At 46.7% G+C, this 14,195-nt stretch overlaps 1 pseudogene; it reads left to right on the forward strand.

Annotated features, from left to right (window-relative positions):
- Window positions 1–12,078: 12,078 nt before the first annotated feature.
- Window positions 12,079–12,699, forward strand: LOC132212826 (small ribosomal subunit protein eS24-like; annotated as a pseudogene).
- The last annotated feature ends 1,496 nt before the right edge of the window (window positions 12,700–14,195 follow it).

A 14,195-nucleotide genomic window follows, 5' to 3' on the forward strand; every position in this document is an offset into this window, starting at 1 on the left:
ATCTGTCCCCTGGTGGTCAGTGCCCATCATAGCGGCCAGTCGTTCGACCAGTAGTTCCCCCGTTCGGTTTATTTGCATGTTAGCCTTTTATCATATAGGATTAGACCAGGGGTGGGCAAACTTTTTGACTTGAGGGCCACAATGGGTTCTTAAACTGGACCGGAGGGCCGGAACAAAAGCATGGATGGAGTGTTTGTGTGAACTAATATAAATTCAAAGTAAACATCATTACATAAAAGGGTACGGTCTCTTTTTTTTTGTTTGTTTTATTCATTTCAAACGGGCCGAAGCCGGCCCGCGGGCCGTAAGCTTGCCCGCGGCTGGATTAGACCTATAGTGAAGAAAAGTGACTCTTTTTGTTGTTGTTAATTTCTTCTAGAAGCTGGTTGGGGTCCACCAACCCAGAGATAAGCAGGTGCTGCTGGTGCCAAGACCCTGAGATAAATTCCAGAGCAGTGGTCAAGGGGCTCAGATAAGCCCTTGGCCTTTGGAACCCCTCTCTAGCTTGTTCTAGAAGACGTCATATTTTCAGTGACATTTTGGCACAATCTAAAACAGATGGCTACATGTTATTTGGTGTTTCATCTGATACTAAAATTTGTGGCAATTGATTAAGGACCAAAAGTTGCTTTGGACGGCATTCAAACAGTGATTGATCTGAGCCTTAGGAAACAGTAGAATGTTGTAGTGGGCAAACAGAACCTGGGCGAGACAACTGGGGGGACTGCATGCAACAGCAACAGTTTGTTTCTCGTGCCCGCTCTGAGGGAGCACGGTGTGTGGCTTTTTTGACCATCTGAAATAGAAAGGGCAGCGTGAGCTTGTGGCTCACACAGGCGACTCTGCCAAGAAGGTGTTAGCGGTTCTGCTGGAAGTGGTTTCAGAAGCATCTTAGGGCAAATGTTTCTACTTTTCAAGTAGAAGGATCATTTTCAAATATTAGAAAATTTTGCAGAACCTCCTCCCCCCGCCCCCCAAAAAAGAAAAAACAACATGACAATAGTTGACCAAGAAAAATTCAAAATCACAAAATACTATTATGGATTCAGTAATGCTTAAATGCATTATATTTATTCTTCAAAAAGTATATAGTTGAAAAGTATTAGTGCACACATGTGTGGAAATCTTAAAAAGTAGCTTTATATCCCCTGGCCCATTCATTCTCTCATTTATTTACCGACTATTTATTGACCACCAGCTCTGGCCCTGGGCTGGTGATTGGCTGTCTTCAGAGGTAGTGAAAAACACTTCTGTTCGGGATAGGTCCTTTGCTGTCTGTGTCATATAAGTAGCTAAACCTTATGAATCTAGACCTGTAAATAAGATTTAACCGCCGAAACCGGTTTGGCTCAGTGGATAGAGCGTTGGCCTGCGGACTGGGGGGTCCCAGGTTCGATTCCGGTCAAGGGCATGTGCCTGGGTTGCGGGCACATCCCCAGTGGGAGATGTGCAGGAGGCAGCTGATCGATGTTTCTCTCTCGTCGATGTTTCTAACTTTCTATCTCTCTCCCTTCCTCTCTGTGAAAAATCAATAAAATATATTTAAAAATATATATATATATATACATTTAAAAAAAAAAAAAGATTTAACCATCAGCTTTAAGAGAACACTTCTCAAACAGACCTAACTGTGGTTGGTAATCAGGACATTCTTAGCTGTGAATGTGATCTAAGCCACTGAGCTTAATTCACCTGTAGGCCATGACCCAAGTTACAGCCATTTCCTGTAATAGCTATAGAGCTACCCTTACCTGCTCTCCTGGGTTTTCTGTTAATCATCACTGCCATTCTGAGGGTAAAAGGGGGTGAAACTTCCCCATCAATGGTTCCTATTTCTGCCTCCGAGGATTTTCCCACTCCCCTTTTTTGAGTAGAACCCTTTTCTTGTCATTCGTCCATAGTTCAGGACGTTGAATTCACAAGGACACAATAGAAACTATAGAACAAATCAGTAACAGGCCCTCAAAGAGCGTATTATCTAGTAGACAGAGTCATGCTTTTTTAAAAAAAAGTAAGTCCTGGTCAATGTGGCTCAGTTGGTTGGGTGTCGTCCTGTGCAGCAAAAAGTTGCTGGTTCGATTCCCAGTCAGGACACATGTAGGAACCAACCAATGAATGCATACATAAATGGAACAACAAATTGATGTTTCTCTCTCTCAAATCAATAAGTAAAAATTTTAAAAAATACTAAATGTAAACCCTGGCTGGGTGGCTCAATTGGTTGGAGAATTATCCCATGCACCGAAAAGATTGCGGGTTTGATTCCCAATCCGGGCACATACCTAGGTTGCAGGTTTGATCTCCAGTCAGGGTGTGTACGGAAGCAACTGATTGATACTTCTCTCTCACATCGATGTTTCTCTCTCGCTTTCTCCCTCCTCTCTAAAATCAATAAAAACATACCATATCCTTGGGCGAGGACTCTAAAAAAGAAGTAAGAGCCTAACAGTACGTGCTGTTCTACATGCTGAGGAGAGGCAATAAATAACACAAAAATCCCTGCTCTCCTGGAGATCACATGCTAGAAGCAGATAAGACTGGGCCTGCTCTGATGCTAACAAGAAGCACCACAGACTCGCACAGGGTGGCGAGGGGCATGTGGAAGCCTTCTAGTGTGTGAGCATCTGAGCAGGGCCCAGGTTAGCATCTGACCTTTGAAACTTTGGGTTAAGAAGAGGCAAACCTTACCCAGAAGAAAAGTATTAAGAAAAGCCTGGAGGTGGGGAAATATGTAAGGAGCTGTGGGAATACAGTAGGAAAGTGTATACAGCTTGGGGGCCAAGTTGTTACTATGGTAACGGATGTCAACTACTGAGCGTTTACTGCACGCTGGACTCTGCTACATTCTTTACATATGATATCTCTAGATCTTTACTACATCCTGGCTGGGAAGGTAAGGAAAAACTAAGGCTCAGAGAGGTTAAGTGGCAGAGCCGGAATTCCAAACTAGGTCATCTGACGCTGAACCCCAGGCGCGTGACAATTACGCTGTGGTGCTGCCCCAGGTCACGTAGGGCCACACATCCCAGACTGAAGAGTGTGGACGTGATTTCACAGGCGATAATCAGAGCGGTCGGGAAGATTAACCCGATAGAATGAAATGACCCAAGACATGTTGTTTGTGCTGCATTCCCTACATGGGCTGAGTGACAAATACTAGGCTTGCCAGTGTGGTTCCCTGGGTGTGGACCATGCCTGGAGGGAGGAGCTGCCATGAGCCCAGGTAGGCCAAGTTCAAAGTCGGTGATGTACTAGACCAGGGGTGGGCAAACTTTTTGACTCGAGGGCCACAATGGGTTCTTAAACTGGACCGGAGGGCCGGAACAAAAGCATGGATGGAGTGTTTGTGTGAACTAATATAAATTCAAAGTAAACATCATTACATAAAAGGGTACGGTCTTTTTTTTTTTTTAGTTTTATTCATTTCAGATGGGCCGGATCCGGCCCGCGGGCCGTAGTTTGCCCACGGCTGGACTCGGGCAATACTAAAAACTCCTGGTAGCCTAATAGAGGGGTTGTTAGCCCAGGTACAGTAGTCTGAGAACAAGAACTGCAGGCGCTCCTTCTAAACTTGATTTTCTTCAATGGGATTTTTGCCTCTGGCACGCGTGCATGCCAGCCAAATTCCAACTAGCAGTTCCTTTCATGTAAGTCAAAACTTGTTCCACTAATGTCCTCAAAAAGGGTACTGCTCACCCTCTTCTCTCCATGAAGGTCATGACAGAGGGCAGCGGGCAGGGAATCTCAAGAACCCCACCCCCACACACTCAGTTGAGTGCAGTTCTTTAAAGGCTTGGAGGTGGCTGTCACCGCCCCATCCTCATTATCTCTTACCTACATTGCTGAGCCAGCCTGGTGACCCTCATCCTGCACACCTCCGTCAACCTCACTCCTCAGCATGTCACCAAGCTGCTCTGAAACCTCCAGGGGGTCCCCAAATCCTACCAAATAGGCCCAGACCCTTTAGGCTTAGGCGTCCTTTCCTTTTATTCTCACTGTTTCTCTCTTCCATCACTTCTCTCCAGCCCAATCCCATATTCCTTGAACCTGCCCTCAACTTCCCTATACCCATGAGCATTACTGATGTTCCCTCTGCGGAAGGTGCCCACTTTGTCCTCCTCCTGCCAGAATCCTGTCCCTTAGTCCTGCCCAAAATAAAGTCCATTTCTAAAGCCAACTCCTCTCAGAAGCTTTCGCTGCTCTTCCCATCTCAGTGTCACGTGTCCTTCGGGAGCCCCGTGGAGCTGAGGCAGTGTCACTCATGCAGGCATCATCTGTGTGTACATCGCTAAGCTCTGTGAGGACCAGAGGGTGGAAAGGCCTGTTGTGTCTGTGTTCATTACACATCTGTGTTCCTTATAGCACGCAGCCTGACATCCCACAGGTTGTTCAGCTGAAGTCAGAACGGTCTCCCACAGTCCTTAGGAAGGCTTGGGCTTGGCAGGGGAAAGGTGAGAGCTGAAAATGTATGTTCCATTATTGGTTGTAGTCCCTCTTGTGAATTCAGTCACCCAGCAAATGTAGATTTATGGTGTAAACAGCCACCCAGGAACTGCTGTAGGAATTACTGGGTATTGAAAGTCCGCTCTGTCGCACTCAAGTTGCTCTCCCCTTCGGGACTGAAATGTGCCGACTCACTGGGAGGGCCCTGCTGCACCCCCACCGTCCTGTGCGCAGCTGTCACAGCCTGGTGCGTGCCATCAGCAACTGAGAGCTGGTCTCAAACCACATCATATACAAGTCACACCCTGGCCGACTTTAAAAAGTGTCTTCTAATTCTCTGAGTAGTCTTATCAGTCAGAAGTGGCCCCTTTCAGAAATCCAGACCCCAAAGAGCCCCTGCCTTGGGCAGGATGAATGTCACCGTGGCTTTCTGCAGAATACCTGGGCGGCAGCTTGTCCTGTGATCAGAGTAGCGCTCGGGGTGAAACTAGGCAAGATGGAAGGGCAGCGAGGAATCTGCTGTTGGGAGCCCCTCCCCAGATATGACTCTTACCTGCTCCAGGGGAAATTGTGAGATGTTCTTAAAAGGTTTTCTCCCGTCAGCAGCTGTGCTTGCTAGCAGCCACCGTCGGAGGTCATGAGACAGAGCTTGTGCCCTGGGTGAGAGTCCCTCCCCTGCTCACGAGGAAAGGAAAGCTTTCTCTGGATAGAATCGAATGACCCCTGTGGACACAAGAAAGCTGGGCAGGGTACGCTATTCCTTTGTCTCTCTTAGAGTTAGTTTAAACTTAAAGAAATTTACACAGAGCCTTGCATGGTCACTGTGTGATTCAGCCCTGGGCCCCAGGAGCTCCTGCTGGCCACGTGCACTTGCTTTTTTGTAACTGGAGTATGACCAGGCATAAAAGAGCACAGATTACAAATGTGCAGTTCAATGAATTTTCACAAAATGAACATACCAGTGTCACCAGTACCCAGATAATAAAGATGGGGCTCAAAATTGCCCCCATTCCTCTTTCCAAGAGGAACCTGTCCTGACTAGTAGCACCATAGATCAGTTTTGCCCGTCTTTGAACTTGACATAAACGGGGTCATACAGTGCATGCCCTTGTGTCTGTCTGCTTTCGCTCAATGTTATGGTTTCTAGGCTTCCTCCATGTTGTTGTGTGTGATTGTAGCTCCCCGTGCTCGATTTTAATTCACTTGCTCTTTAAATGGGACGGTCCCCCAAATTGCAGCTAAACTCCAGCAGAGTACCAGCCTCCACAGCAGACCGCCGCGGAGCCGAGTGAGCTGCCCGTGTATCCCCTCATCCTGCTAGAAGCAGCATTCCCACCTGCAGGAGTGAGACACAGCAAGGGAAACGGTGGGTGCTAGGGGAGATTCCTCAGCCAACAATACAGCTGGAATTCTATTGCGTAAGGAAAGGGCCTTGCTTGTCGGTTTGCCTCCAATTCTTTCTGCTGAGTTTCTAGGTTTCCTGAAACTGTCTTTGTGGCTTTAGAATTCAAGGTGGCCTTTCTGCTGAGGATGTTTAACTGGAGAGAGACCTAGAGGCTGAAGTCTCAGCAAAACTTAAGGAAGTGCTCCACACATTTTATTGAAAGGAATGTTCGAGGTGACCATGGACTCACCCGTGGGGAGAGGATAATGGCAGTTACACACTGCCCTTAGCACCTGGGACGTTGCTGTTGTTCATTCTTAGAGGCAAACCGCCTGTGTCTCAGCTCTGTGGAGAGGCAGTTGGCAGCAGTTTCGAGAGGAGGTTGGAGTGAGGACCGGGGAGGGCTGGCCTGGCAGGGGTGGGTCTTCCTGCAGGCAGGGCGGCTGGAGCGCTGCCCCCTCAGGAGGCTCCGTGAGTCTCTAGTCCCTGGTTCTGAGCCATCTCATGGTAGTGGAGCCAACTGGAGCCTGACTGCTTCTAGTCCTTTCTTTGTTCCTTGTTTTATTTTATTTTTTTATTTTTATTTTTTTTATGTCTCTCTCCTCCCTTCTTCTCTGAAATCAATAAAAATATATATATTTTTTAAAAAAACACACGAAACCTTTTGCTACTCATGGTTGTCTCTTAGATGTTCTTTGGTTTAATGTCAGGGTGGGGGAACCTCTGTTCTGCCAGGGGTCATTTGGATATGTGTAACACCATTCGTGGGCCATACAAAATTCTCAACTTAAAAATTAGCCTGCTGTATTTGGTCAAACCCCTAATGAACCCCCCCACCCCACCCCCAATGCCTTAGCAGCGCCAGACCAAGTGATTTCTGGGCCTTCTATAGCCAGCGGGCCGGATAGGATGTTCCCCGCGTTTCCTGCCTGACAGAGCTCCTGGGGGTGGAGAGTACAGCACAGTGTTTCCAAGTCTAACATCTCTAAAGCCAGTCTACTTTCCTCAGTGTCTCGGGAAAGCTCTTTATCTTTGCCTCTGTCTTTTGGTTTGTTTTTTTAATCTCTAACGGGCAGGTGATGCCCACTTCAGCAGCCACCCCACACACACACCCTTTATCTGCAGTGCCACTTCCTGCCGTTTTTCTGTTCCTTGTTTTAAAACATTTATTGAGCACTTGCCTTGTGCCCAGCTTCGTGCTGTGCACAGGGACCACAGTAAGGAACAAGAGTCAAGTCACAGGAAGCCCTGACAACAGGAAGTGCTGGTGACTTCTAAGAATTGTGAGAGAGCTAGATAAGGTCCCTGTGTCAGGCTGCTTAACCCTGACCGACGAGTCCGCGAATGCCCAGGGCTCAGTGCGACGGCTCCCGGGTAGCTGGCCGGCCGGGAGAGAGAAACCTCCTGGTTTTGTGAAATTATCATACCTGAGGCCCTTGGAAAAGTGCCTCACAGTCATGATCTCATCGCACTCCTCCCAACAGCCCTTCGGGATGGGAGCGCTTCTTATCATCTCCACTTTACCGACGAGGAAGCCAAAGTGCAGAAGGTTAAGCATCTGAACTTTGTTCAGTGAGCTCTGACCATGGACGCTGCTCTCCGTTTGTCGCCTGACCGGAAGTTCAGCCTCCCCTGGACAGACTTCAGGGCTGGAAGGTCTGCCCAAGAAGCCAGAGCTGATGAGCATGTCTAACTCTGTCAAAACCCTGGGAGCTCAAGGACAAAGACGCAAGCAGAAGCTCAAGGGAAGAGGGGAGTGGTAGAGGTTCCCCCCTTGTCTGAATGTCTCGGGAGAACACGGGGAAGGGGGGGCCAAGTTAAAAAATAAGTGTTACAGTGTCGATTGTCCGCCGAGGCAGGCTTCCCAGTTGGGAAGTAAGGAAGGTGCTCTGGTTCCAGCCAGGAGAAGGGTCCATGCCGAGACACTGAGGCTCTCTTAGCACAGAGGGGCACCCTAGACTAGCGTAGCCTGGGCGCCCGGGTGTTCTGAAAGGCTGCTTGTTTTCAGAGAGGAGAAAAACAGTGCCTTCCAAACCAGGGCACTAGGAATACAGAAAGGGCCCAGATACCCGCGTCTTCTGGAGTCCTGACTGACAAGAAAGGCATCATCCCCTTTGAACGGAGGCTGTTCTCCAGGCAATGAGGGTGGGGGCAAGGAGGGAGGCGGCAGATCAGTTGAAGAGTTTTTCTCAGTAAATGGCCAGAGGCAAAGATTCCATGGAGTTAAGCCCCCTGATGAAAGGGAAGCCAGAATGACAGTGTGGGGTGGGGGGAGGGAAGGGAGAGAGAAAGCCAGGTGCACACTGCGCTGTCCTCACATCCTTCCATCAGCTCAGTGCCTCACGTGTTAACAGCTCAGCTCCTATGGCTTCAGCACCCTCCAAGTGCCAGGCTCTGAAAACCACTTCACCTGTTATCCCATAGGATTCTCATAACAACCATCCGGGGCAGGCACTATGACCAAGCCCGTTTTATGAGAAAACCGAGGTTCATGGCTTTTACCATGTGGCCCAATCTTGGAAATGCAGTGAAAGAATGTCTAGTAATGGTGGGAGCAATGCCAGCCCAACTCTGGGCCAGAGATGGTGGACAGGACGACAGCGCTGAGACCAGGGACAAAGGGGACACAGGAGCTAGGGAGGAGCAGATCCTGGAGGAACCCAGCAGAAGAGCACTGATCAGAGCGGGCAGGTACACAGGGCTCAGGCAAACCCCGGCTCGGTGTCAGCAGGGAGGAAGATTAAAGTCAGGAAGGCCGGTGCCATGAGCCCCTCCTCACCCTGCAGCTGTGAGCATCCTCGTGTTTGATAGAGCAGGACGGTATGTTCAGAACTCTCCCCTTCCCCAGTCCCTGTTTATTTTGCCATAGCCCTTCTCCCCGTCTTACATGGTGTATGTTTTGTAGTTTATGCCTCTCTTTCCCTAATAGCACGTACAGTTCAGAAGGCACAGACTTCTTTTTTTCCTGTCCATGTCTATATCCCCAGCACCTAGAGCAATGTTCGGCACTTAATTAGCACTCAATAAATATGTGTTAAGTGAATAAAAATGCAGCCATACTATCATGACAGCGGTCTCTCAAGCACTGTGTGCTTGCTGCCCAGCAGGTCTTACCTCCCCTGTCGGGACCCCCTCAGTCACTGTTGTCTACTGTGTGAACAAGCAACGTGAGATGCACAAGGTTTCTAGGAAGCAGGATCGAAAAATCAGCTTCTGAGCACTTCCCCATGCCCAGCAGTAGTCCAAACAGCAAAGGTCATGCTGGCAGTTCCCAAATGTTTACACTGGTCAAAACGCATTATGGCCCGGCCAGTGTGGCTCAGTTGTTGAGCATCGACCCATGAATCAGGAAGTCATGGTTCGATTCCCAGTCAGGGCACATGCCCAGGTTGTAGGCTCGATCCCCAATAGGGGGTGTGCAGCCCGATCGATGATTCTCTCTTATTATTGATGTTTCTATCTCTCTGTCCCATTCCCTTTCTCTCTCTGAAATCAATAAAAACATATTTTTTTTAAAAAACTCATTATGCCTTATTACATAAAGTTGATTAAAAGAAAAAGAAACAGCCCAGCTGGCATGGCTCAGTGGCTGAGCATCGACCTATGAATGGTTCAGTTCCTGGTCAGGGCACATGCCAGGGTTGCAGGTTCAATCCCCAGTAGGGGGCATGCAGAAGGCAGCCGATCAATGATTTTCTCTCATCATTGATGTTTCTCTTTCTCTCTCCCTCTCCCTTCCTCTCTAAAATAAATTTAAAAAATATTTTTAAAAAAGAAAAGAAAAATAAATAAAGATAGATTCTGCTCCTTCCTCCACAACGCCTGGGACCATCCCACAGGGCTCTGTTCCCAAAGGGCTCCCCTCTGTTCCGATTCTCTTGTGAGGAGGGAAGGACTAAAGGACAAGCAGAAGGACAAAAAGGGATTAAAGAGACACCTCCTCTTCAGATCCTCATATTTGAAATCTTAGTGAGGCTTTCAAACAATCAGATGCCATGACTTAATTTTAAACATCTCTCAGCTCAAGAAAGAGCTGAAGTCATCTCTAAAGTCAAACGAACTATTTGCTCTAGAAAAATTTACTTAGAGGGAAAGGTTCCATCTCCCCAGGCACCTTTTTTAAAGAGTCTTGGTCATAAAGTCATCCTGCAAAGCCCTCTGACTTCTGCAGGAAGGCGAGCAATGTTTCTGGTCCGTCCGATGTTTGACGGACAGGATGGCTTTACATTAAACACATGTGGCGGCGTGAATGCCCTTCCCGTGCAGTGTGCGCCCTCCATTGAAATCCACGCCGTGCCCGGCAGGTTTATGCCTGGTTTGTAACACGGAGAGCACAGTCACCTTTTTAAACCAGGCGAGGTCTTTGCAGATGTCTTCACTTTACTGACTGGAGTCAGACATTTGCCTGTGAGAAAATATCCAACTTAAGACATAGCCTTCAAGAGTGACATTGATTCTGAGATATACTCTGGATTTACCGACTGTGTTTGGGGGCAAAAAAACACAACCAGCCCTGACCGGTTTGGCTCAGTGGATAGAGCGTCGGCCTGCGGACTGAAGGGCCCCAGTTTCGATTCCAGTCAAGGGCATGTACCTTGGTTGCAGGCACATCCCCAGTAGCAGGTGTGCAGGAGGCAGCTGATCGATGTTTCTAACTCTATTCCCCTCACTTCCTCTCTGTAAAAAATCAATAAAATATATTTTAAAAAAACACAAACAGATTAAATATAGTCATTGATTGTAAGATGTTTTCTGATCCCAGGAATGTTTAAATGGGAACAGGAATACATCCTTTATTTCAAAAGGAAATTCAGTAATATCAGGTCCCATTTTCAGATGAGTAAGAAAAAGTAAAAATATTAAGTGGTCACCCAAAGCAACTCTAAGGACTTCTCCATCCTCTTAACCAGAATACAACACCGCCTACCACAGTATGTGGAAGGGCGAGTATGAAACTTGGCAATCAATGGCTTTGATGAATATAGGATCACAAAAAAAGTGGTCCTGTCTGTATTCATATGCCCTCTCCTGGAGTGTGGCCACCCTTTCTGACCAGTAGGTGTGTCCTTTGCAAGAGCTGGCATAGAGAGGCCCCATACAAAGTCCTGAAAACCTTATTTTTCCAATGAGAACTCCTTACACATCTGGAAGGCCTTTCTCCTCTCACCTGTCGTCCTTATGGATCAAGGGAAGCTAAAGATAGGGGCTGGTCAAGACCAGGTGGCCATTTATCAGAAGGGGATCGGGTGGTGAGGCATGATGAAGGTAAAAGGGGAAGACAAATGGGGGTTCATTCTCTCAGTTCATTTATTCATTCTTTGTTTCACTCAGCAAATACTTATTGCTGCCCATTCAGTACCAGGTTCTCCGCAGGGTGCCGAGGTAATTAAACAGGCCCTGCCCTCAAGGAACTCAGAAGCAAAAACAGGCAACCACTCATTATCTATTAATTCAACTAATTTTTATTGAGTACCAAGCATTGGAGAAACAGCCAGACAGAAGTCAGACAAGGTCTCATCCTCACAGACTTTACAAGCTAGTGGTGGGGGACACAGATATTAAACTCATAACTGTACAAGTAAGTAATTCCCACTGTGGTTAATACAAAGGAGAAGTAGAGAGTGCCAGCCGTCAGTTACAGGGGTAGTGTAGTAGGATCAGCAGGGAACCAGGAGAGGGCAGATCAGGAAGAAAATGAAGGCAGGGAGGACGCCAGAGGCAGCATCTGGGCCCGGTGGGGGTCAGCAGGGCGCAGGCCCATCCAGAAGCTGCACAGGTGAGACAGGGGAGAGGAGAGAGCAAGCCATTTCTCCAGGAAGTGAGAAAAGGCCTCATGGAAAACGGTGGGGGCTCTCAAAGCCATTCTTTCTCTTTTGCTTTCTTGCTGACCAAGAATAATAATAATAATTACTAGTTTATAATCCTCACCTGAGGATATCTTTTCCTTTTTTTTTTTTAGAGAGAGAATGAGGTGGGGCAAGGGAGAGGGAGAGAAACATTGATGTGAGACACACCAAATTGGCTGCCTTCTGCTTGTGCTGGGATTGTTAACATAAAAACATTAAAACCTGTAAAGAATTTTTGTGAGTTTATTTGAGCCAAACTGTTGACAATTTCCAGGAAGTAGAATCTCAAGGGATTGGGATAATGCTCTGGAGAATGGCAGGCTTGTTTGGTTTTTTTTTTTTTTTTTTAACTTTTTTTATACATTTCAATCAAAGGAGGAGACGTAGGTGGGTTACAGATATCCATTGGTGATAGGTTAGGGAGGTGGGAGAAAGCAAAGCAGAGAAACCTCTGGGATTGGATAAAAAGTAAAATGATAGCTCTTTTCCTCCCTGGCTGCTTGAAGATCATTCTTCATCATGAATGACACGGTAACCATCCGGACCAGGAAGTTCATGACCAACAGGCGACTTCAGCGGAAGCAAATGGTCATTGATGCCCTTCACCCTGGGAAAGCAACAGGACCCAAGACAGAAATTCGGGAAAAACTAGCCAAAATGTATAAGACCACACCTGATGTCATCTTTGTGTTTGGATTCAGAACCCACTTGGGTGGTGGCAAGACCACTGGCTTTGGCATGATTTATGATTCCTTGGATGACGCAAAGAAAAATGAACCCAACCAGACTGGCAAGACATGGCCTATATGAGGAGAAGAAGACCTCAAGAAAACAGAGAAAGGAACGCAAGAACAGAATGAAGAAAGTCAGGGGCACTGCAAAGGCCAGTGTTGGTGCTGGCAAAAGGAAGGAGTAAAGATTCTTCGGTGACTTTATCTGTGATGGTTGTGCAGATTTTTCATGAGAGGATTAATAAACTATAAACTTTTTTTAAAAAAAGTAAAATGATAGATAGACACATTACTTAAGTAGGTACAGGATAGTTAACAGTCAACAACTAACATGATAACAATAATAATGAAGGGGTTTGTGGTCTCATCCTGGCACATTTGGGTGTGTGTGTGTGTGTGTGTGTGGAGGGGGAGGGAAGTTACAAGTTACTCTGACATTTCATAGGTATGTTATCTTAGATGCAAAAAGACAATAGGCTCAGTTAAGGTAAAAATTGACCTTGTCAGGGAATATACCGGCCTAGGACATGACTACCCACCATAATTGCTTTTAGTTAAAGTTTTAATTTCAGACCATCCTTTGTGGTTACTTTAGGTCTTTAAGTTTCCAATTGTGAAGAAGTGACAATTTTCTAACTAAAATAAATTGATAAGAGATTATAATCAGCTCAACAACAGCAAGGACAGAGGCCTGGAAAAGATATGAGTTTAATGGCCCAATTAGGTAGGGGAATAAATGTAAATCTAGAAGGGAAATAACAAGTGTCCAATGGACAGATGGCCAATAACTTTGAGACACTTGGCACAAAGGTTAAATACGTAGGAACATACTAGTCTGCATAGTCCTTAACGACACGCAAGTACTGTATTACAGCCAGGAAGACCCCAACTCATAGTAACAAATTTAGCAAAAATCAGTTAAAATGATGAGGCCTCCCTCTGGTCTGCAGGGGACACAGGACCTCACTCGGGGACACGTGAATCAGCCCAGTGGTCCTGAGGAAACCTGGCTTGACAAGATGATGCATTCCTGTGCCCTTGGGTTCACTGATCTTACTCTTGGGGACAGATCTCAAGGAAACAGCTCAAGAGGAATAGTAGAGTAAGACTCTCTGCGCAGGTGCCTGCAGTTAGAAACCGGTTACTTAAAATTCTGTGTTCAGAATATTCTGTTGCCATAAGAAATTCCTCTCTGGAGTCAGAGAGACAAGGGAGCTCATCTGAAGTCTGACATGTAGCTGTGTGACTTCAGATATGTCACTTACCCTCTCTGAACCCGTTCCCTTTTGGATAAAATGGGGGGTAAATAATAGATGACTACCTCCTGGGTTGTGTATTAAAGGAGGTCATGTTTATGAAGTGCAGTGTTTAACAAAGGGTAACGTATTAGAAGATGGCTACCGAATGGATCCTGGAGAGAGGGTTCCTGCTTGCAAAGGATGAAGTAGCATCAGGAAGTCAGCTTTGTATCTTGAAGAAGAGCTAGTGTCTGACTCCTAGTTTACTTTTAAAAAATATATATATATTTTATTGATTTTTTACAGAGAGGAAGGGAGAGGGATAGAGAGTTAGAAACATCAATGAGAGAGAAACATGGATCAGCTGCCTCCTGCACACCCCCTACTGGGGATGCGCCCACAACCAAGATACATGCCCTTGACCGGAATCGAACCTGGGACCTTTCAGTCCGCAGGCCGACGCTCTATCCACTGAGCCAAACCGGTTAGGCCTCCTAGATTACTTTTTAATAAAAATCTTTATTGTTGAATGTATTACATAGGTCCTCCTTCC

The sequence above is a fragment of the Myotis daubentonii genome, chromosome 11 (assembly GCF_963259705.1).
Source record: "Myotis daubentonii chromosome 11, mMyoDau2.1, whole genome shotgun sequence".
NCBI lineage: Eukaryota > Metazoa > Chordata > Mammalia > Chiroptera > Vespertilionidae > Myotis > Myotis daubentonii.